The sequence below is a fragment of the Rhipicephalus sanguineus genome, chromosome 2 (assembly GCF_013339695.2).
Source record: "Rhipicephalus sanguineus isolate Rsan-2018 chromosome 2, BIME_Rsan_1.4, whole genome shotgun sequence".
NCBI lineage: Eukaryota > Metazoa > Arthropoda > Arachnida > Ixodida > Ixodidae > Rhipicephalus > Rhipicephalus sanguineus.
The window spans coordinates 225,228,539-225,252,936 of record NC_051177.1 but is presented as its reverse complement, the minus strand read 5'-3'; the positions used below and the strand labels follow the sequence as shown (position 1 = coordinate 225,252,936).

Below are 24,398 nucleotides of genomic sequence, written 5' to 3'. Positions count from 1 at the left end.
GGAAGAGAAATAAACTAAAATCTTACAGTGGTTCCACTGTTGTCCGAGGATGCCATCTTGCTAAATGAACCGTGTCATATGAGGTCCCGTTCCATCCTACAGGTGGCAGATGGTCTTTGTCGTGCAGACATCTGAAACAAACACCACCTCAAAGTCAGGGTGATTTCTTGAAGACACATCACCTTAAAGGGACACTAAAGGCAAATAACAATTTATGTTAGAGTGAAAGCCCAATGTGTGACAACTTCTAAAACGGCAATATTATCAACAGCAGTGCCCTACTTACCGAGAAATTAAGCTAAATGTATCACATGACGAGCGCCACGAGTGGGACATTTTCGAAGTGATCCCGATGACGTAGGGAAGTCGGCCTACAATAAATCACTAGTAATCAAACTAGCAGCAGTAAAAAAAGAACATTCCGAGCATCAAAAGACGTAATAAAATGCTGTTTGTTCGTTTCCGCTTGATTCATGGAAAACAAAACCTCCGTGGCGTTGCCATGGGGAACGGCGCGCGTGGTTCAAAGGTTCCGTTTTCGCCGAGCTGTGCCTCGCCCGTCTCAGTGGTAGTTTCGGGATCGCGTACTGCCGTGCGTGTTTTGCGCGCTCGTGAAGGTCGCTCTGACAGAAAGTTCGACAAAATGCCGCATGCGTGTGATATTGCCGGATGCCCGAATGGTGCACAACGCCAGTGCTGCAGCAAGGAAACCGGTGTGTCTTTTCACTGGGTGCCGCGGAATGAACCCTTACGCTCGAAGTGGCTTAGTGTCATGCCATTGCGCCAGTGTGCTGAACAGTCAAAACCTCTGCGTGTGTGCTCGCTGCACTTTCGTACTGAGGATTACGAGACCAACCGCAACTTGGTGACGGCTTTGAATGTGCCCATCCGAGCAAGTCTTTGCCGCAGCGCCGTTGTTGCTACTGTGGGTCCCGCTACTTCCGCTCGGCTGCTACTAGTGTCGGCGGCCGCGCAGTAAAAGCGGGCAACGTTGGGCATGGCAGCAGTGACGTATGAGAGTCGTATTTTCAGGCGGGAGATTTGAAGCGCGCTAACGCTATGCGGACCACCAAAAACGTGATTTCATTTCAAAATAAGCACTTCGTTGGCACAAAAGCAGCGCTACGAGGTTTCTGGACCGCTATTTCAACAATCAACGTCGACTTAATATTTGCCTTTAGTGTCCCTTTAAGAGGGCCCTGAACATAACACCCCCCTTTCTTGAGCTTAGTAAAAAATTTCGTGAGCACTACGTGAAGGTGGTGCCAGCAAAACTTACGTAGCACATGGCACAGAGGTGACACAAAATTTCGATGAAATTTTAAGGTACAGAAAGTTTGTGTATCTTCTTTTAAAGTTTTCCATTTGAGTAGCATGCGTCTTTTTGCGCTACATGCATCGCATTGTCTGGCTTGCCACCGCTTGGCGTTTTGCGCACGACCTTGAGGAGCCACTTGAGTAGCATGAGTCTTTGTGCCACAGTCTCCATTTGCCGACATTTTAAATGACCAGTAGTGGGCAGTGGGGCTTGCCCAATTTTCGTTCCATGAGAACGTCCCTTGCAGGCGCACGCACGATTCACTACAAGAGTGGAACTACGTCAGAAAACATGTAGTCGCACGCAGGCTATCACCCTGCTTTCAGGGCATCGAAGTCACGCCATCAACAGCTCCTGCATAATATTGCAGGAGGTGTGAATCTTTCACCGTAACAATATAGTCCAAGGTTCGATGAAAACTTCTCGGGCGAGGGTGATTCACTGAAGAAATAAAACAGGCGCTCGCCTTGTTTAAAAGAAAAACATATATTGAAATTTTGGGGCCACTAAGGGTCCCTAGTTCAGAATGAAGATGGGTGCAAGTGTACACAACTATTTATCTGTTAGGTGGCATAGAGTGCGCATGTATATCTCGGTGTATATCAGTGCGCATGTATACACCCTGCATCCGGTTAGTAGCGTTTTAGTCGTCTGAATGTAATGTTAGTTGTCATATTACATGTAACGAGAGAAACAGAGACAACGCCTGTTCACTAGGCCGGCTGTTCTATTCTGTTCTTTGTCGGTCTCCTCTTCGCGCCCGTGCCTGAGCGCCGCTGTCTTCCTTACACTCGGCCACGCTGCGAAATTACATGGCAAGCTGCAGAAATGTTTTCGGGTGAACAACATTGGCTGTGCAGCGCTGGTAGCCGCAGGCCCACAGGCTCTAGACCCTGAAGTGAAAACGTCTCTGGCGGGCGGTACTGGCTGTGCCTGGGTGGTCGTTCTTTCGCACGCCACAGCGTGTCTTGCAGAAATACCAAAGACTCAGGCGGTCGACTTTGGCTGCCTCGTTGTGGCCGTAGGTCTCGGCCACGCTGCGATTCAGTTTTGGGATCTGCCAGAAGTGTATCTGGAGGGCGAGACTGGCTGCATCGCGGAGGCTGGTCTCGGCCATGAAGCGACTTTTTGTCGGCCGCTGCCAACCATACATCCGGCAGCCGACTTTGGCTGTGTCGTGGAGTAAGCGGCGGACACAGCACGCTCGAAGAAGGTTGACACTTCTTCGGGATAGAAGATGGTGCGTCAACGGGCTGTCTGATGAGCGACAGGGCAAGTTTCTTGCGCTTGTTCCCGAGAACCTTGTCACTCAGCGTGAGTTGATTGGGTGCGCATTCGGTCACCGAATGCCCTTGAAGTAGCAGAAGCGGCTCCAGTGGCTCTGGAAGCACAGTGATGCGTGCCACAGTCTCTTCCGGCACCTTCGCGAAAGGCGGGTCATACACGACAGGTACTGGCACCTGCGCAAGGGTGGTCATTGTCTCTGGTGACGTCACGGAACTCGAGATCCTTGGTGGGCAACTCCACGCGCGGCCATCAGACCGATGAGCGTCAGGTCGAATCCACGACCAAAAGGTCGTGGATTTGATCCCGACCGTGGCGGTCGCATTTTCGGTGGAGGCAAAATGCTAGAGGCCCGTATACTGTGCAATGTCAGTACACCTTAAAGAACGCCAGATGGTCAAAATTTCCAGATTCTTCCCCTACGGCATTTCTCAATCATATCGCAAGTTTGGAACGTAAAACCCCAGATATTATTATTGAGGGACGTAATGCGCTTCAACGCAACAAACACAGCCCCTAGATATCCGCTTCTGGGTGCACATCTCGGAGACCATGCATAAACTTTAATCGCGCTAGCCATCAAATTAATTAGGTTAATTCGGCTGCCCATCTAACGCACCTGTGAAGGCCGGTGCGCATTCCATGCATCGTTTTCAAACATCTGGGACACATTCATATGCAAGTTCAGGCTTGACAAGTTCCTGTTTCGGTACATTTCGTCCGCTTTCACCTTATGGTGGGAAGGTGCTGGTGGGTTGGTGCGTCGACGTGGTCAAGAGCGAGGTGACATCACGGCTCAGCGCTTTTCGAGTAACTGAATGCTCTCTGGCGAAATGGGCTGTGGACATCTCCTTTTAGATGGACACATCAACAATAGGTCGCCGGAAATTCTATCATTCCCTTCTTCAAAAGTTTTCCGAGTATTGCCTGACATCAACTATGCGGCGTCCTCCAGCCTTAAAGGGCGACGGCGCAACTCACTGCGCTGTATAGCATATCTGTGGAGTATTGGACGCTTTGCATAGATAAATAAAATAAATAATATATATCGATGCGTTAGTACACTTTCTTTCTTTCGTTTTTACTCGAGTAAATTGATAAATATAGAAGTAAAGGCAATGAAAACCTTAGAATAACAGAGAGGTGAGCTAGTTGGCAGGTATTCATGTTAAAAAGACACGATGTGGAAACCGACACAAGAGAGAAATAAAGAAAGTGAATAGTTATCTCGCACGTAGACCACCACGCGCACCTGATTGATAGGTATTGCCTCTTGCCTGGGAATGAGCGCAGATAGGTATTTGTGTCTACCTCCTTTTCCGCAGCTGTACAATTTTTCAGTTGGTAGTGGCGTTTGTGGTGTCTTGACTACTCTCTTTTGTCCAAAGCTGATGGGCGAGTGCGTGGTATCAGTGAAGTCATTATACAGTGACCCGAATCTTGCTAATTCTGGCAACATAGCGGTGTCCTACGATGGCTCGTGGATGACGCGCGGCCATTTGTCCCACATTGGAGTCGGCACCGTTATCGAACTTTTTTCTGGACTTGTACTCGACTATGCTGTGTTGAGAAACTTTTGTGCAGGTTGTGCGTGTGGCCCGAAGCGTGGCAACCCAGAATATGAGAGCTGGAAGGCAAACCATGCCTGCCAGAAAAATACAGACAGAAAAGGCGGAGAGATGGAAGTTGAAGCAGCGCTGATAAGAGGTCACTTCAGCTGCACAAACTGAGGTACACCACAATCCTCTCGGATGGCGATAGTCGAGCATTTCTTGCTCTCAAGCAAGCACAAGTGTATGGCTTTGTGCCAATTGAAAAAGAAGATTGCATAATCCATGTGCAAAAAAGGATGGGGACAGCTCTGCGTACACTTGTTGCAAAACACAAGGGCTCTGCTTCAGAAGCTCTTGGTGGAAAAGGGAAATTGACGGGAGACTTGATAACCAAGCTCAGTGCATATTATGGATGGGCATTGAAGTCTAACAGCGGGGATGTCAAGGACATGCAGAAGGCCGTGATGGCAACATACCGCCACATCGCATCAAATGACAGGGTTTCTGACCACAGTCTGTGCCCGTCAGGTCCCGACTCTTGGTGCCGCCAGAATGCTGCTCAAGCAAAGAACGAGCCCATTCCGAACCATCGTTATAATTTGCCTTCACAGGTTTGTGAAGCCCTTCGACCAGTGTACGAGCGCCTCTCGGAAGAAAAACTGCTCGAAAGGTGCCAGCGCAGCATGACCCAAAACAATAATAAATGCTTGCATTCTATGATTTGGGCATAAGCTCCTAAGGAACAGCATGCCTCACTTTTGGCTGTCGAAGCTGCTGTGGCTGAGGCAGTGACGAAATTTAATTCAGGAAATGCGAGAACTTCACCTGCCATATGAGCTTCATTTGAGTTCGGGGCTACTAAACAGCCAGAGAATGGCCGAGAAAGATGACCGGCGTGCAGCAGCATCAGCGCGCAAGTGGGCATCTGCAGAAAATCTGCACCGACTTTCAAAAAGCGCCACTCTTGTAGCTGCCGACAGACAGACTACATCCCTGGTGGCTACTGATCACTTAGCTGGGTGAATGTGACACTATTTTTTGTTACATCTAAATAAATATGAGTCTTGTTTGTTTTTTAGCATTTTCTCAAATCCTGAATTTCTGACGCTTTGCGACCGTCCAGGAGCGATTTCTCGGTAACCAGAGGGCCTAGGATTGTCATTCTTGTTGCAGTGCAGAGCCACATGAATGGTTTCCACAGGGGTAGGATCAGATTTCTGTATTTCAGTGCGAGTTTTTTTTTTATTGTCCATTTATGAAACAAGTAATTTGCAACATTTTGAACTGAAAGCTTTGATGAGCTGTATAATTGCTAATAGTTGTCATATCAAAAAAGTATTCCTGCCCCTGTGAAGCTTATGTTTCCTAGTATCCAACCATGTGCCTAAAGGAAGATTTTGACGAGTAGTTCTTGACCTTGTGCTCCCGGAAGCAATACTAATTAATTATCAATTAACAGTCGAACAAATTGGCATACTTAGAAAATAACTGCACATTTCGAATTGGCAAAAGAACTAAACAAGACTGTGCAATTTTATTAAATTTGGTAAAGGAGTTCATGAGATATAGAAAAAAACCCCTTCACCCCTTAAAGGGACACTAAAGGCAAATATTAAGTCGACACTGATTGTTGAAATAGCGGTCCAGAAACCTCATAGTGCTACTTTTGTGCTAAGGAAGTGCTTATTTTGAAATAAAATGACGTTTTAGTGGTCCGCATCACGTTTGCACACTTCAAATCACCCGCCTGAAAGCGGTCTTTCTCACATCACTGTTGCGTGCCCAACGTTGCTCGCCTTTACTGCGCGGCGGCGTGCACTGGCAGCGTGCACCATTCGGGCATCCGGCAACATCACACGCATGCGGCATTTTGTCAAACTTTCTGTCAGAGCGACTTTTATGAGCGTGCGAAACACACGCGACAGTACGTGATATAGGAACTACCACTGAGACGCGGCCGCGTGAGCGAAGCAGGGCTCCGGGCGAAGCACAGTTCTGTGAAAACGGAACTTTTGAACCACACGCGCCGTTCCCCATGGCAACACCAAAGAGGTTTTCTTTTTCCATGAATCAAACAGAAACGAACAAGCAGCATTTTATTACGTCTCTTGATGCACGGAAGGTTCTTTTTTTATTGCAGCCAGTTTGATTACTAGTGATTATTTGTAGTCGGACTCTCTCACATCATCGGGATCACTTCCAAAATGTCCCACTCGTGGCGCTCATCGTGATACATTTAGCTTAATTTCTCAGCAAGTAGGGCACCGCTGTTGATAATATTGCCGTTTTAGACGTTGTCGTACAATGAGCTTTCACTCTGACATAAATTGTTATTTGCCTTTAGTATCCCTTTAAGGGCCCCGAAACAGCTTATGAAAATACAAATTGAGCGCGTTATTCTCTCTTGGCGTGTATCGCCTTTTTGGTGCACTTCGTGATGACACAACAGTGATTCAGGTGACATCATTAGGGTATGCGCTCTCGATTGTTCGATATAGGAGAAATATCAGTTGTGAATTCTCTCCCACCCTGCTTTGCCATGAAGTCACCCACCCCTCCTTCCTTGTTTCGCGTGACTCTATATGTCATGTGCAATCATCTGATTTCGCTCCATTTTGTGCATTTTCAACTGTGCAAGCGGAGATAACAGGGTGTAGCCGACAAGCGCGAGATCCTGATGGGCTCAATGCTTAGTGCCGACATTGTACGCGTGCTTTATAAAGAATATGTGGCGCGAGGAGATACCGCCTGTAAGAAGGGTAGCGAAGGCGAGAACAAAACCAATGGAAAAGGCGCCGGATTATGCGATTCTTCCAATGGACAAACCCTTTAAAGTGGAGACGATGCAGCTCTCCAGAAAAAGGCGAGCCCTCTTCCATGGTTCTGGTACATTTTTTTATTGCGATAACAATTATATGGACAGTCTGGACCGGCTTTCCAAGTCGCCATACTGTTCAGTATAAATTCCACATCGACAACATCGCTGCGCGCATCATATGTTGTACCCGCAAATAAAAGCTCGCGAGCGCTGGCGAGGAACACGGCTAAAGCAGAGATGAAACAAGCAGGCTTTCTCTGACGCACGAAGGGCGCATGCGATAACATCAACCCGCATGCGAGGCCTGCTGTTGATTGCTCTTCAACCAGAAAGGAAACGCCCCGCCCGTCGTTCGCTGGGCGAAGGAGCACGAAGGGACGCAAGGGTAGGAGGGGGGGAGGCTGCGTGGCTCGAGCAGCAACTGTGAACTTTGACAATAAGGGCGCGGTCGCTATGTCAGCAGACATTAGCAAACAGCTTCTATATCCTTCTACGCGGTGTGATTTCAGCGCTTCATGCTGTGTACACTGATACGAGAAAATGCACGAAAACCGCTTCTTTCCCGGGTACGGCCGTATTCCCATACACCAGAGTTTTGTAGAGTTACACGAGATCGGACGAAAACAAGTTAGCTGTTAGCCTTAGTTCGTATAACATTACGACATGTTGTTATCGCATTCACTGCTTCGCCATTTCAGTGAATCCGATTTTTTTTCTAAAAACCAAGGGGCAAAATTCTCTCCCCACCATTTCTTAAATCTCCTCCTCCTCCTCCCCCCCCCCCCTCCCGCGCCACGCCGCCGCTGATCCGATCGATCCAGCACCGTTCACACGCCGCTGCTGGAGGTGGAAACACCGGCGCGCCACCGCCGGCCATTTTGGGATCGGTGCACAGGTAGCTGCAACTACCTTCAAGCAGAAGCAGCAGTTAACCGATATATATGCTAGGTAGATTTTAAAGGATTTTGCGCATGACCGAAAGACACACACTCAATTTCAGCGCAGCAAGCATTTCACCCCATGGGTGCCCACAACACCCGTCCCTCTCCGGTGGCACTGTGGTGGTAATCCAGAAAACTAGCCTTGTCAGGCTGGTGTCGAAGCATGAGGCAGGCCGCATTGTGTGCATTTCCATCCAGCGGTTGTGTCAGAGTTCTAACAGTGAAAGCCGTTGACAATCAAAAATAAAACAAGAACACATGTCAATCTCAAGTACATAAGTTATTTCGATCGTGTAATGTGTAGTTGAGCGGTGATCCAACGTAACAGCACTTCTCAAGGAGAGGTCACTATACAAATTAGAGGAGTAATTGACTTGGCAATAAATAAAGGTATGCTGATGCAAAAGGCCTTTTCTGTTTTACATGAATTTGCAAACATATAGAAAATTCTCTTCCAGCCTGAAAGAAACTGACAAGTTCCTTGTATGGTAATTTGTTTCCAGCTTACCCTAATTTGAGCACACTGCACGAGTTCATGAGGTCCACTGCACAGGCCCCATCCTGCTTGGGCGTCTGCACTCCTGCACAAAAGAAGCATAAATCCATACTGGCAGGTCCCAAGGCCCAGAATGCATCAGAGGAGGCCACACAGCTATGGAGAAGAAATGGCTTTCCAGTTGTAGTTATTTCTCAAGGGGTCCTGAAACACCTTTCCAAATAATTATCGAATGACATCGGTATCAGAGGTTATTGCCTCACGAATCGATTGCCACAAAAGTTTCTCGAATGCGTCAAGAATGAGCGAAGTTACAAGGATCAGTGGCACGCTTTAAGCACTTTCTCTCCTCTCTTGTCCAGACGATCACGCTGGGATCTACACATGGAGGGACGGCATGGGGGAAAGAAGCTACATCACTGCACATTGTGACCTTGAGCACGCATCATGAAATGTGTGCGCTAGTGTTGCTACGCAAGAAACATTTACACTATAGGTAAAAAAATTCAGACAAGTAACTGTAAGGTATGTAAATATAGCTTTTAGTCTGTAGCAACAACAGCACTGGCACAGCATAAATGACAGACACCCTCCTGCTCTTGACAAGCGCACGTGCAATGGACACATGCTCTATGGGCAAGCGTTCATGACAAACTAAACCTTGTTTTCAGGCATTGCTGTCATGTTGGCCTTGCTCTCTCGGGATTCCAAGAACTTACGATCTGCACAGTCGTACATCATCAGAGTTTGGCAAGACGCAAAGCAATCCCCGCTATATACTCGCGTGGCAGAGACAACCGCGGACAACACCAGCACTACAAGTTCTGAAGACCAGAAACTTCCCGGGCAACGCAGTGAGCCCTCCTGTTTGGCCATTACTGTCCGCTGTACTGGAATCAGCAGCCCTCAGTGTGGTTCCTTCAGGCCGAATCACAATTTCAAGCCGGTGGCATTTGAAATTAACATAAGCGCTTGTGTAGTGTCTTTCTTACTTGCTGTCCCTGTGTGTAGCTTTGCGCTTCCTACGAAGATGAATGGCATTAAGCCATGGAGTTTCACTACTCTTCTGTAGCACTCTCCCCTGCTGCCATTAATGAAGTGGCGGACTTGTTGAACTTACGCCTCGTAATCCATCACTCCCTACGATGATCTCAAGGCAATCCTGCTACCGCACACAGCACCTCCACATCGTTCATGCACTCCTGTCTGCTGAGGAACTCAAGGACAAACACCCTGGTCAACATCTCCACCGAATAAGGAAGCCGCTCGTACAAGATTCGTTTATAATGCTGTTGTGTAGCGGTAGCACAGCAGCGGTCGTGAAGATCCCAGCATCCACACGTGGTGCTAAGCCCCAGAGTGTGAAAGAAGCGACCACTCACTCAAACGGTAAGCTACTGGCCTCGAGATCAAACCGAGATGGCACCTAGCGGTGATGAAGAAGAAGGCAACTAAAAATGAAGAAGGCAACAGTTCGCCCAACATGGCTGCGAAGTGACGGTAGCGAGCTGAAAACCCGAGTACGTACAAGAGAATACAGTGAAATCTCGGTATAACGACCTTCAGGGGACCGCAGAAAAATGTTCGTTATTCTGAAAGGTCGTTATAGTGAAAGCCCAAAAATTTACCATAACAATAGAATTTCAGTAACGCAAACGTCCTACCTTTGCAACGGTACGTCCTTGAACTCTTTTCTCACAACAATGCACACGTGAACGTCAGACAAGGCACGTTTATTTGAAATAGTCCGTGATCATTTTTTGACGGGTGCAGCACAAACTCTGCGTCACGAATGATTCTAGACCGTCCGCATTTTTATGCGCCGCTTCAGTCGCTGTTCCGCTTTTTTCTATGAATATGCGGAGTTTCCTCAAGTAGTCCAACGCATCTGTGGACGACACGGACTCGTCGCGATCTTCGGGTGCTACCGTGACATCGTCGTCCATGTCATTGCTGCAATCCTTTAAGGCCCAACTGCATGCACGCGAGTTTTGAGCGACGGCCGACAGGATTTGCTGTCGCGGAAGGCCATCCATCGTCGTCGCTTGTCGCGTCGCAGGTTTTTGGAAAGCCAGAGAACATCGCTTGTCACCCGGAAGTGAGCATGACGATGTCGGCAAAATGGCGGCATCTCTGACCCTCGCTTCGGTTGCAATATGGTGGCTAGAAGAGGCAGTGTGATGGGCAGGGGCCAGAAGATGCACATACGCACAATGAAACATGGCGGCAGGTCTAGGCGGCGCTGCGCGCATCGGGAGCGCATGCAGCGGTGTTGGTACAGCGTGGCTGAAGGCTAAATATATATATATATATATATATATATATATATATATATAGCAAATTTGTTCGTTATGCGGGCATGCATTTGTTGCACGCTAAACTTCCCTATATGATGCAACTTGAGCAATATTATTGTGTTGCCATTCTCTGCGCGAGATATGCGATACGTACGGCGGAAGGGTGTTGACACTCGCCCGTGTTATGTAAATTTGTGTTAGACGTTCGTCGCGGATACGAGGTGCTCCTCAACTTATTTTATTCTTGTTGTTCCCTAGTTACGCCCCGCACTCAATAAAATAAAACAAGCTCCGGTTCGCGCGGAAACTATACTAACTGCGCGGGCGCAACTTGAATGTTTCGAACAGGGGTGTTTCAGTCTTCGCACTACGCAGTGTCATTAAATCCGAAGCCACTCTTGAAATTACGCACATAACGCTGTAGACAAGTTCGGCTTGGCAGGACGAGAATTTTCTGCTTTCGAAGGTGCTCATAGAGCTTCGGACTCCTCACGCGAAACACCACACACTCTAGGATCCAAGGTCCAATTCTTCTCATACAGCATGCCACATGTCGATTTTCTTTTAGCTGCACTGAAGCATGCCATAATTGCCATCTGTTGTTTCTGAGGCAACTTTTTAATGCGTTCATTTAATGCCTCATCTCCAATTTCCTCATTGGCAGACAGACTTTATCATGTCGAGTTCCCTCTGTACGTTCAGCAGCTTTCGTTGCGCAGCTACCAGACGGCGGTGAGTGTTGGCATGCATTGCAAGGCTTTTAACAAATGCCATGCTTCTGTCGGGATTGCTAATTTTGCAAAAGCTTTCGTAGGTACATGCAGTGCATGCAAGGGCCCTTACTTTCGCACGCAAGGCTGTACTTAGGAGAAAAGTACAAACCGGCAAAATACTCATATTTTTTTACTGTGTTTGGTTTCATACCACAGCCAGCACATAAAACCAGAGAATGTGTGCTGTTCAGCGCCAACTGCGCCTCATCTGGTGAGGAAACATTGCGTTTTAGGTGCAGCTTAATTTTTGCCCCTAAGAAAAACGGAACAACTGACTGTTCCTACTTGCTCAACGGCCTGTTCAAATTTCACCAATTTCGGCAGCAGTAGGTGATCCAACTCGGCATCCTCTAACTCGCAAAGGCCGAAAGTGACGGTCCCTGGTTCAGTAGAAAACGATAGTTTGTTCCAGCTTGTGTGAGGAAGTTTGATGTTGCGGCACACATATTCCGTACTCTGTGGCTCCGCTTCTATCGTGTCAGTATGTACACCTTCGGTAAACTCCGATTCTGCAGCATGATGTGCTTGTGTTACTTGTTCACTTTCTTCCGGCGCCTGCTGCTTTACAGTAGTCCTTTTTTTAGTCAGGGGCTCACCTTGTTCACACAGGTTTCTTTCCTGCCTTCTAGTCGGCGCTTCCTTTGTGAGGTATATTGGCGCATCCGGGAAGATTGTAGGAACGGCGTCCTCTGCTAGCAGCGGCCGATCGCGGGGAATTTCAACCACCTCACCATAAATAACATGACGATAAGTCCTGTATATAAACGTTGCCTCGAAGTGACGTTCACAAACGACGCAGTCGTTGGTTAGTTCCTTATCGCCCCGTTTTACATTACGGGCCCACTGCTCCCGTCTCAATGCATCCTTGGGAGCTTGAAACGACGACACCCTTGGCGGATAAGACTTGTACCCACTTTTACAACCGGGCACAAAAACACGTACCTGCTTTTGCTGGCATGGTAATAGTGTGTCGCTATCCAGAATCATTGACATGGTGCGCATCGAAGTCACAGAAACACAGTTGCAGGTGTGGAAGCTTGTGCACTGTGCCAAATACAGGTCGCTGTAGCAGTTGTAGCAATGGCTGTAGCGGCGAAGATCCCGTGCCGTCTGCGCGCTCCCGACGACGGCTGCGCCCCTAGCGGTGTAAAAAATGTCATCGAGTTTTGTGTACCTCTCTCCCACAGCGCGCATATGGCGACCGTCACACTGCCCCTTCTAGCCACCATAGTTGCAATTTGCTCACGATGCTTCCAATCGGCGCGTACTTCAAGGAACGCAAGTTATAGACTGCCTTCTTTACAGCCCCATCTCACGCGGAGAGCGAGGCAGCGACCGTATTTTGTCGTTAATTTTGATCGACGGTTCGTTTTGATGTTTCGGTAGTAGCTTGCTGCATTTGTGGTAGCTTGCTGCAATGTCAACATCGTCGTCGTGTGAGGTAGCCCTTCTCTCTGTGAAGCAACGATGTGAGGCGCTGCGGCTTTTCTTAAACGTTCTATGATAGCAAGAGGAAACAATGTCGAGACGCGCCTCGTGGACTAACCCCAACATAACGCAGTTTGCAAAGTGCGACACAGCGTAGGCAGCGTACGCTTCCGGGCGCCCCATGGGATCACAGAAGATACTACTGTCGCGGTTAAACATAAGATTGCGAAAAAAGGAAGTCACGAAACGCTTTTATGGCATCCTTATCTCAAACAAGACAATAATAAATTTGGCATGTTGTCATTCATCTATTCTAATTCTTTTTCGTAATTTGCCTGCGCGCACGCAATAGTTTTCAATCGAGCAACCGTGACACTTTATTGCGAACATGTGGGTGCTCCCGTTGCGACAGAGTGACGGAGCCCGTTTGTCGCAGTCGCCTTCGCTCGAAAGTCGCGTGCAATGCATGCGGTTGGGCCTTTACAAAACCTGATGCGTTGTTGCCTCCGCAACCGAGGGGAAAAAAAAAAGCTCTCCGACCGCGTCTTTCTCCTCCCGCGCCATCTCAGGTTTTTGCGGGAGGGCCTCCGCTCTTTGCGCTGCATCGTCTGCTACCTTACAGCTCCGACCGCCATGACCGATACACTGAAATCTAAGAATCCTCGCATTTCGGGATATAAGTTCGTAGTACTGAGGTGTTGCTAAGGTTACACAGGAATTAAATAACGATCGTTAATCTGAAATGTTCGTTATTCTGAAGTTCGTAGTAGTGAAATATTTTTACATTGAAACTATAAGCAGTCGGCACGGGATTTCTTAAAAGTTCGATAATTTGAAATGTTCATTAATGTGGTGTTCGTTGTAACGAGGTTTGACTGTACTAGGGAACGGAAAAGGCAACAGCGGGTGCGAAAAGACCCTGAAGTGATGGAAGACCTACGCCAACGACGACATGCCCGTAGATCTGAGAGGTGCGAACGCTTGGTTTCAGCGTGAATTTCTTTCTCTGGAGTTTGGGCAACCGTGTTGTGTCTGTGACTGTCTTTGGCTTAAGTTGGTCCTCTCTGCATATAGAATCAATGGAAAGGAGTGCAATGGTGTCGGAGAGACCAGCGCAGTCGACTGACACAGCCGTCAACAAGTTTGGATGCACTTTGGTATCGGCTTTGACGAGGACCTTGCTCGATGCCGTTGGACTGTCTGCCGGCGTGAAATCTGAGAACGGGGAGAGTTCGATTTTGGCTGGTGCACAATGAATTACGGCGTTGTGGTGGGAGAGAAAATCCCATCCCAGGATGATGTCGTGAGAGCATGCAGCAATTATGATGAACTCGACGTCGTACAGAACATCCTGAATGATGAATCGAGCTGTGCATACTGTTGTAGGATGAATACTCTGGGAGCTGGTTTAAAGAAAGGACATCCAAGAAAGTGGCGTTCTCATTTTTCAGAGTAAGCGGCTAAGTTTTGCATCCGTAACGGATACGGTGGCTCCAGTTTCGACAAGGGCAGATGCGCGAACACCGTCTACAAACACGTCTATCATGTTCAATGGGCTTCCCTGAGGGCTTTCGCAGTTTGATAGAGTCGCAGCCCGTGCCTCATGCCTCATGGACTGCGACGACTAGCTTTCCTGGTCGCGTGCGACTGGACGTGGCCGCATCAGCGACAGTGAGCAACGTCATGGAGACGGAGAGCGCCGAGTAGATGGAGCTTGGCGTGACGTCGGTGACAGAGCCTTAGATGGCTCTTAGTATGGGCGGTTCGACTGGCTGGTGGCGGGCGACGCGACTCTATGCGGCTGCACGCGATTGCAATAACGAGCGACGTGTCCGGCGTAACCGCATGCAGAACATATGAGGTGCTTGTCAGATGTGCGCCATCGGTTCGCTGGGGCAGGGCCCGCCCATGGTGCCGGACGGGATTGACGGGGCGGCAACCGATATGACTGCATGGTGGGCTGCAGTCGTGGCCTGTGCAGGACGTCGGCGTAGGTTGCCGGCACATCCGCTTCGAAGGACTGTGGTCGAGCGGCAGCTTCGGCGTAACTGTGTGGGGCAGCCGTTGGGATTACTGGGGGCGTTCTTGCGACAACCTGGGCGTAACTCAGTGCTGCAGGAGCTGCATAGTGCTGGTGGTACTCAGGCATGACCTCCGCGATTTCTTGCTCGATCGCTCGACGGAGGGGAGGCAGAAGTGTGGTCGACGGCTGTTGAACGTACTGAGGGTGAGAAAAGTACAGAAGAGAGAACTGGCGCGCGATTTCCTTGCGCACGAATGACTTCACCTCTGCGAGCAACACAGAGTGGTCAGATGTGGTCGACAAGCCAGGGAGCTCGGAGTCGCGTGATGGAGAGCGATGGGTCATCGACCGCTGCCAGCGCAGCTCCTGATAGCTTTGGCAGAGCATTATGACCTCTGTCACTGTGCTGGGGCTTTTGGCGAGCAGCATGGTGAAGGCACCGTCGTCGATGACTTTCATAGTGTGCCTGATCTTGTCAGATTCCAACATGGTGGCGTCGGCTTTCTTACATAAATCGAGGACGTCTTCGATGTAGCTGGTGAATGATTCACAGGCCTGCTGAGCTCGTTCGCATAAGCGCTGTTCGGCTTGCAGCTTACGAATGGCAGGGCGGCCAAACGCGTCGATAATGGCGGTCTTGAAGTTGAACCATGTCGTAAAATCAGATGCGTGGTTGCTGTACCACAGGCCCACCACACCCGTGACGTAGAAAACCAAATTGGTCAATTTTCCTGCCTCGTCCCATTTATTGGGGACACTCATGCGCTTGTAAATTGCGAGCAAGCCCTCCACATCGGTACCATCTGCACCAGTGAAAGCAGGGGGGTCACGGATACGAGGGAAACCGGGACATGAGGTCGGTGCAGGCGGAGGCGTTTGCTGAGCAGCATGTTGAGGCATGGTAGCTGGCAGGGAACGGGATCTAAGTGCCAGGGGCACCGAATGAGGACTAAAGTTGTTGTGACGGCACAGCACTCTCCACCAATTTGTTAAGGCGTTTATTTGACAGCACTCAGCACTCGGTGCAATGGCGACGGTCAAGGCAGAAGCCTGGACTCAGCGCGCACGGCATTCTTTCAGGAGAAACCAAAGAGGTCGGCCCACTAGAAGGCACTGGAGAGCGCAACCCGTTACTCAGTTCCAAGGCTTCGCTACAGTATAAACAAGCTAGCATCCCCTAGCTAAAGCCTAGCAACAAGCTACAAGCAACCTAGAACCTGCATCACCTAGCTAAGGCTTAGAAACAGCTTAGAAGCAACTATATTATTCTTCAGAATCGTCCAGTTTCGCTGTTTCAGGCCTTGCGTGGCTTAGTGCAAGCTTTGCCAATTTTTTTTTGTTGTTGTTGTTGCAGAGTAGTTTTTTCCCGGCAGCTGATAATGTTCCGCGTGCACAGGCAATCACACACTCTGCGCCATCCTGCCATTGATCCGACACAGTTCCGAGTCCGAAGATTGCTGGTGTCTGTGTGCAACTTCATGTCAGTGACCTTGTCAGAGTGACAGGTGGGGCCTGGAGATAATTTTGGAGGGTATCAAAGGCATGGCACTCATCCTGAGCCCAAACAAATGAGATGCCCTCTTTGGTAAGTTGATTGAGGAGTACAGCGTCACTGAAAAATTTGTGACAAGCATCTCTAGTATGCACAGAGCCCCAGAAATCAGCATAGGTCACACTTACTTGTTGGCATGGGAAATGAGGCAATGGTGCTAGTTTTCTCAAGGTCAGGGCGGCTGCCAGCTGTGGCTCATGATGTGAGCAAGGAACTTCAGTTCCTCATATCCCATATGAGATTTCTCGGGTTTCAGAGAAAGTCCAGCTGTTCGAATTGCCTGAAGAATGCCTGCAAGCACTGGACCTGCTGTTCAAACATTGTTCAAACAATACGCAAATGCCGTTTGATCCCCGACAAAGCAGGGTCCATCATTTTTTGAAAAGTAGCTGGTCATCATGAGCAATAATAGTGGTTTTCTCGCAATCACGCAATCCCAAAATTAATGAGTGAATTAGACATAAGTTCGTCAAGATTTTTGCATAAGAATATTAAAAAAGGCCCATTCTGTGTCGTAAAGTTATTGGTTTCTTTCTTAATATTAAAATAAGCACACACAAAAAAAATTTTGAAATCGCCTGCACATACTCTCTTACTAACAACTTTCACAAAAAGTCAATTATAAAAATCTGTATGACGCCAGACAAATATGGACAGCTTTATGGCACTCGCCAATGTTTTAGGATCTAAGTGCAAAAAACGGACTGGTTATATGTTTATTTGTTACAAAATGGCACAGGGATAACTGACAGCAACTGCACAAAAAATGGAAGCTGAGAAAACGAAGCTCAAAGAAAGTAGAGCTCAAAGCTAAGGAAACGAAACTTAGAGGGAAGCTGGTTTTATTTTTCATTGGAGAAATACACAGTTAGAGCTATCTTGAACTCTGATCTCTCTTCTTTACAATGACGCCAAGATGGCAGCACTGTGCCAAGGAAAAGCTACAAGATTTTCATTTTCTGAAGCCCAGTTGTGTCATAGTTTTTAACACCACACTAGTAAAATGCTTTTTTCTCAACTTCTACTGCTTGTTTTTTCTAATATTTCACTATGATGTAAAAGATGGTCTGAGGATTGCAAAAAAAAAATGAATTGAAAAATGGAACATTTTGACCAAATTTACCATTCCCATTGCCACGTCCCCCCTTAAAGTCACTTTCTCTGCATTATGTCATGCGAGAAAGCTTCCTAAGAATTAGAGGGGGCTAGCAACAGTCGCTGGACGCAACAGATTTCGTCCCTTAATTACACATATGTGCACACCTTGTATAATAACGAGTACCAGTATCATCGCTGATGTCTAAAAATTTTACTGGCAATCATGCAGAGCTGTCTACGATGTTGCTGTGGCACTGAGAAACAATAAACATCACAGTGTTCGTTGGTGTGTTGCCCTGAGTCATATTTATGAGAACTTCTGATAATTCAAACTTCTGATAATTCAAATAAAATCCTGAGGTCCCCTCAAGTTTGAATTATCGAGAGCCTACTGTAATTCGATGCTGGGAAAGTGGCATCTTGTTAACTTTCGCCATCATAGTAAAACAATCTCGCAATGAATCCAGTACGTCTAGAAGGCTTCCTGATTGTGCTGATGATAGGTACAGGTTTACATCAAGAGTGCTCGCAAGTTTCCTGGTAGAATGGTCAAACAACGAAACAGGAGCTAATATTGATGGAGCCAGGATGTGAGAAATTTCGTCAATGTATGCAATGGCTGTACATCTTGTAAGCTGTACTTCATGAACTTCAGTGAGTCCTCACTGAAGTTCATGACCAATAAGTGAGCCTTTGTTTCTATGCTGAATCACTCCTCCGGCAACATAGATTTTTCATGCAAGAAGGAAAGACAAGTTGGCCTCTACGATTATAGCTTCCTGTTCACATTCCACACTGACCAAGAAGTTGCTTCGAGGGGGCAGACTTACAGATTCTTCACAAACACACAGCGCTGTCTTCAGTAATTGACAACGTTGGGACGCGCGGTTGCTCCATTAACCACAAAGTTAGGTTTGTGTCATGCAGGGCCAACGTCATCTATTGCATCCCTCTGTCGTGTGGTCGTGGCTACGGCGGCCAGACAGGCCGATGTTTGAACATACGTCTAAGAGAGCATCAGTCTTCCTTGCAGGGGAGACCCCTCGCGCACTTGGCCATGTACTGCGCTGAGTGCCGATGCGAAGCGCAATTCCCCGCGACGGAGATCTTGTTTAAACACCAAAATCGCACGACACGAGAACTTGCTGAGGCTTTTCATATTAACACGAGGGCACCTATGTGCGTTAGTCATCCTTCTTTAGCCACATCGGAGAGGGAAATGATACTACTCAAGGAAAGGGGGTAGCCTGTCGGGGGTGGAGGTGTGTTTTTGTTCTGGTTTTTGCCTTTTGCCTTGCCCACGATGCGCATGTGCGGGAATTAGTCGAGCATCAAGTTTAGATACATTTTCTGTTCAAGCAATAAAGCTTCCAGTTGTGAGTAAGCGCTTGTGGTGTTCACTTTCTTGTGCTACTATTACACCATTATGATTCAGTAATTGGATGTTTTCAGCTCCAGCTGAAAAAAAGTGCTCGCAAGTCCTGATGTGCTTGTCCTGTTGCTTTCTTCTACCAGTCCCTCGTTTTTTCGTGCTATTTGTTTCCAGAATGAATTACCAACTCGCCCAACAGTCTATCCTTCTGAAAAAGAGTCCTTGAACAACACCAGCAACTCACGGAGGTCAATGATTGCGCCAAATTTGCAAAGAAAGTCCTTTCCAAAGATGATTGGCCGGGAGCAAACCAGTAACACGAAGAGAGACCCCATGAATGTCACCACATGGATTCGAACACATGATGTGCACATTCTAGTCCGCATCACCAGATGACCACCTGCTGTGCGCAACTGGGGCCCTAGCCATGGCATGGTCACTTTCCTCCATTCCTTTGCCAATGCACCACTCATAACTGAATAATCGGGAGCAGTGTCAGTGAGTGCAGTAATAGCGTGACTGACAATGAATACAGCGATGTCGACAGAAAGAATCTTATCAGTGCCAGGAAATAAAGATAAAATGGAATGGTTGTCGCCGAGTCGTCGTGTCAATGGAAGTTCATTGGACAGTGACTTCAACCTCAGAAATCGCAGTTCCTAGTTTCCCCTCTGGGGACCCGATCGGTTCCTAAGCAAAGCCTAAGACAATGAAGGCGAGCTAGGCGACGTGAACTGATGAGGGGATGGATTGTGGCACCTAGCTGTTGATCGAATTTGCTGGGCTTCAATTTCGCAGGGGTGCTCACCGTACAACAGGGTTAAAGCAGTGGAGACCTAGTTGGCAGTATTGGCAGTCACAGTACACATGACCCGCTTCGCTGCAGTAGTAGCAGGGCAGACGGCTATCTGACATGCATCGTACACTTGCCTTGTTAGTACTCTGTCTTGAGCCAGTGGTAGGTGCATTTGGGAATCTTGATCCACGTGGCAGATCCAAAGGGGTGTCCAGGAATAGATGAGAAGCCTGGTCCACTCTCCGCATGACGGCACTTGTAGCTGGTGGCACAGGAACGCTCGGGGCCACCGCATAAGTTAAGAACGTCTTGGTAGTACAATTGGTACGAGCAGTTAAGGCCGAGCCGGATGCAGCATTTTTTCCAGATGCAGCATGCAATGCGTCTCTCGGTGTCATCACACGAACGCCGCCACAGAGGGTGGCCAACCGCATGAGGAGCTCTGAGGCCAGCACAAGCCCAGCATCGCACAATGTGACCAGAGCGAATGAACCTGAAGCTTCACAAAACAGTGCAATTTTTGCCAATTGACCAACAAGAAATATTCCTGATTATAGCTTCTATGTCTCATTTCTAGTTTGTACTACGAGAAATGTGACACAGTGCTACCGAAAGGTCTATCTTTTTTATTAGTTTACTTGCAGCGCCAACTGTTAGCATTAAAGAAAATCACAAACTCGTAATTTATGGCCTCTTAGCTTGCAGTAGCACTCACTGTCACACATCTTTGAGGCCACGTATATAGCCAATACAGCCACTCCTGCTAAGCTTACCAATGAACTTGAGTATGGTTCTCGGAAACAGTTCAAAAATGTCACGAGTGCTTTGCAGTCGAAGCTTCGAGAGACAAGGCGAAGTCAAATTCATGCATCAGTTAAGAACTTGCAGGCCGCACAGGGGAAGACTTAACAGATCACAGTCGGAGAGCACCCGCTTCCGCAGCAGCAACGCTGTCATTACATAGGTGGAAGCCGCTGCCAGTTGTATGCCGTCTGGTTCTCCGTTCATCGAAGTGCTTCCGGCGTCGACACTAATGCTGCCAATGTATGAGACGCCCTGAGGTGGACGTTTCGGCCTCCGTCACCAGCAGCGTAGACCTCGAGTGACGCCGGGGGCCAAAATGCTAGCAAGAACAGTGCATGTGGTTCAGCCCTTACATCGCATGTCTAATTTCACTACAGATTACGTTTGCGAGTCCTGTCACCGGTGGTTGGGGCCCCGCTGCGTGGAGTTGCCGTAGCTCATCACACACAGCAGTTTGTATGAAGTTTTCACGGGCCTGCTTCTTGCTGTCAGACACGCAGTAATGTCGTCATGCATGATGTCGTGGCGTTCAGCCTGTGACGACCAATGCTGGAGAGTATGCTCGATCATCCTTGCCTCACTCATGAACTCTGCCTCGGTTGTTGGTGGATTGTGCAAGAGTATGGTTCCCCATGCACTGAATGTTGCCCCCTTCATTTTCTCAAACATCATAGGGTCTGCACACCCGAAAAGTTGGACCATGTCCTCGACAATAATAGAGACTCTCTTGTTTGGCTGCTGGTTCCAACAAGAAATGGCATGTTCAGCTCTCTTCTTCCTTTCAGCTTTGTAGTACGCATTGCAGAACTGTCAGCTAGACTCTTGCCATGTCATAAAGGAAGCCTCATGATTCTCACACCATGTTTTCGCAGAGTCGTCCAATGCGAAGTAAGCTCTCTAAAGCTCGCAAACGTCATCCCATTTGTAGATGCTGGCAACCTGATTGGGGTGGTCGAGCCAGTCATCGTCAAAAATGTCGCCATGGAATGGTCTGGGTGCCTGTGTGGCACGAAAAACATGCGGGAGAGGAGAAGTATGGGCATCATGAGCTTGACTCGCCTGGCTTGTAGTCGCGGTAGACATCCTTTCCAGTCTTGATGGCAAGGAACCATATTTTGGCGATAGTCCTTGCCGATGGCAGCTACTTCTTGCTGTGGCTGTCTCCAAGGTGCTGAGAGTCGTGGCTGAAACTTGAGAGCCAAGATGCATGTAACCAGTGCCTCCACCAGTGTTGTCACAGGGGAAACAAGACAGCCAGTAGTTAAAGTGACACTAAAGGCAAATATTAAGTCGACGTTGATTGTTTAAATAGCGGTCCAGAAACCTCGCAGTGCTACTATTATGCCAAGGAAGCGCTTACTTTGAAATAAAATCACGTTTCAGTGGTGCGCATCGCGTTAGCGCACTTCAAATCACCCGCCTGAAGTCAGTCTTTCACACGTAACTGCTGCCGTGCCCAACGTTGCCCGCCTTTACTGCGCGGCGGCGTGCACCATTCGGGCATCCGGCAACATCACATGCACGCGGCATTTTGTCGAACTTACTGTCAGAGCGACTTTCACGAGCGCGCAAAACACACGCGGCAGTACGCGCTACCAAAACTACCACTGAGACGCAGCCGCGTGAGCGAAGCAGGGCGCCGGGCGAAGTGCAGTTCGGTGAAAACAGAACCTTTGATCCACGTGCGCCATTCCCCATGGCAATGCCAAAGAGGTTCTTTTTTCTATGAATCAAACAGAAACGAACAAACAGCATTTTATTCCGTCTCTTGATGCATGGAAAGTTTTTTTTTTTATTGCTGCTACTTTGATTACGAGTGATTAATTGTAGGCAGACTCTCATACGTCATCGGGATCATTTTGAAAACGTGCCGCTCGTGGCACTCATCGTGTGATACATTTAGCTTAATTTCTTGGTAAGTAGGGCACTGCTGTTGATAATATTGCAGTTTTAGACGTTGTCATACATTGAGCTTTCACTCTGACATAAATTATTTGCCTTTAGTGTCCCTTTAATGTCTTTCCCTGAACCAGACCAGAAAATCATTCTCTTATTTCACACCCAAGCCTGTCACTGCAGATGGTTCATATATGACGCCAGGTGGCGATATGCATGTTTGTGAGTGTGAAATTTTGGGAACAAGGGGTGTTCACCTCCCACTCTGACAACATCTACACAACACAGATGCAGAACTTGGGCATTGAAAGAGTGCTGCTGTTTGTGTACTGAAACACAAAGAACACAATAAATGAAGCTATCGAATTGTGTGATCATGTGTATTTAGTGAAACTGCATGGCACACCTTCATGAGTTATCATTGCACACATGACTAACGTAACTGTACAGGCTTTGAATCACAATCAAATCCCTGCCTATGCCACTTTTCTTTACCAGTAAGCTGTTATGAGTTCACTCACAACAGCCAATTATGGTGGCGATGTTGTCCGCTGTCACCACCGGTGTCCATCACAGCTATCACGCAGATTGAGGAAAAAAAGAAAGATTTGAGCCACAATCAAACCCGGGCATTCTGCGGGGCAGCCAGGTGTTCTACCACAGAGCGACAGTGCTTGAAACTTTTTCAGAAAAAGACCCTACAAAAGCATCATGTCACAAGAGGAATTGCGTTGCAGATGTAATATTGCTCAGCAAGATGACTAGACTTGCATCAGGCACCACACCTTGTGAATTGTGTAATGAGTGGGTGGTTTAAAGCTTCTCACCAATTACAAAGGGCTCATCCATAATTCTTTATCATCATCGTCAACATAAAAAAAAGTGTGCAGCTACGGCGGTGCGCATATTGCCTTGCAGAAGCGTAGTTGGTACTTCGCTACTCCGCAAAATGATGAATTATGGCGTAGTGGGTACTTCGCAAAATGATGATTCGAAGCATACTGTGCACCTCGCAACTGTACTTGCAGTAGGCGCTGTAGGAGAGTTTACAATGGGCTCAATGAAGGCCTCTCCTCCAGCTTATGCTGTGACTGAGCTGCGTGTTCCGCGCAGGCCTGGCCTTTTTTTTTTTTTTTTGTTACTCCTGTCACCGTTGTGAACAAGGCTCCCGTACGGTAGCTAGAACGTCTTATTCTTTCAAACTTCTTTTTGTTGTCGGTGTCTCCATGCAGCTTTGGCGAAGCCGTATCTGAGATTTTCCTCACGTTGCAACAACCAGCTGCAGCCCATTGCCAGCAGGCAAAGCTGTAGGTCCGAAGAGTAGCTACACTCACATTGCCGTGCACGTAGCTGCAAACACTTGAAACCATTAGAATTAACTGCGTGCACATGTGAGCCAGCTAAGTCTAGGCACTTACAAAAACTAACTACATCCGTTGAATATAAAGGGCAGAACTTCCGAGCATGTCGCGTAGACCGGCACGCGAGGATGCCAACACCCTCCGTTGTCGGGCGCCTGTGCTTCCGTCGCGTATGCGGTGCTCCGCCAAGCAAAACATGGTTGTAGCCAGTCAGAATGAAAAAAAGCGATCCTACCGTCTCGGTTTTGACGCGGTGGCAGATTCACTTCGGCAGAAAACAGGCAACCGAGCCGTGTTGTCGCGGGGCACCACGGTGGTGCCCCGCGACACTACTACGTACCTGGCGTCGTCTCCGTTTCCTAGCTGGTGTCCACGTCGGTAGCCGCTCGGATTTCCCTGGCCGTCACACAGACTGCAGAAAGACGATCGGACAGCGTGCAGATCAGGTCACCATCTACGCTGGCTAATGCAACTAAGGCACCCGGTGGTCCGTCCGGCAGCCCGGCTAGGAGGCGACGAGGGAGACCAGGGAGACTCTCAAGTTCCAACAATCGCTACAGAGGGCGAAAAATCAGCCGCGGCGCTCAT

General features: G+C 48.3%; 1 long non-coding RNA gene and 1 pseudogene across 1 annotated transcript; both read right to left on the bottom strand.

The window, feature by feature from the left end:
• On the bottom strand, nucleotides 1–24,398 carry LOC119384133 (uncharacterized). Its single transcript, XR_005181872.1, has 3 exons — nucleotides 24,151–24,398; nucleotides 8,423–8,495; nucleotides 1–131 (listed from the first exon to the last, which is right to left on the bottom strand). It is a non-coding gene; the product is annotated as an uncharacterized LOC119384133 (long non-coding RNA).
• LOC125757315 (uncharacterized) lies at nucleotides 10,837–12,481 on the bottom strand (annotated as a pseudogene).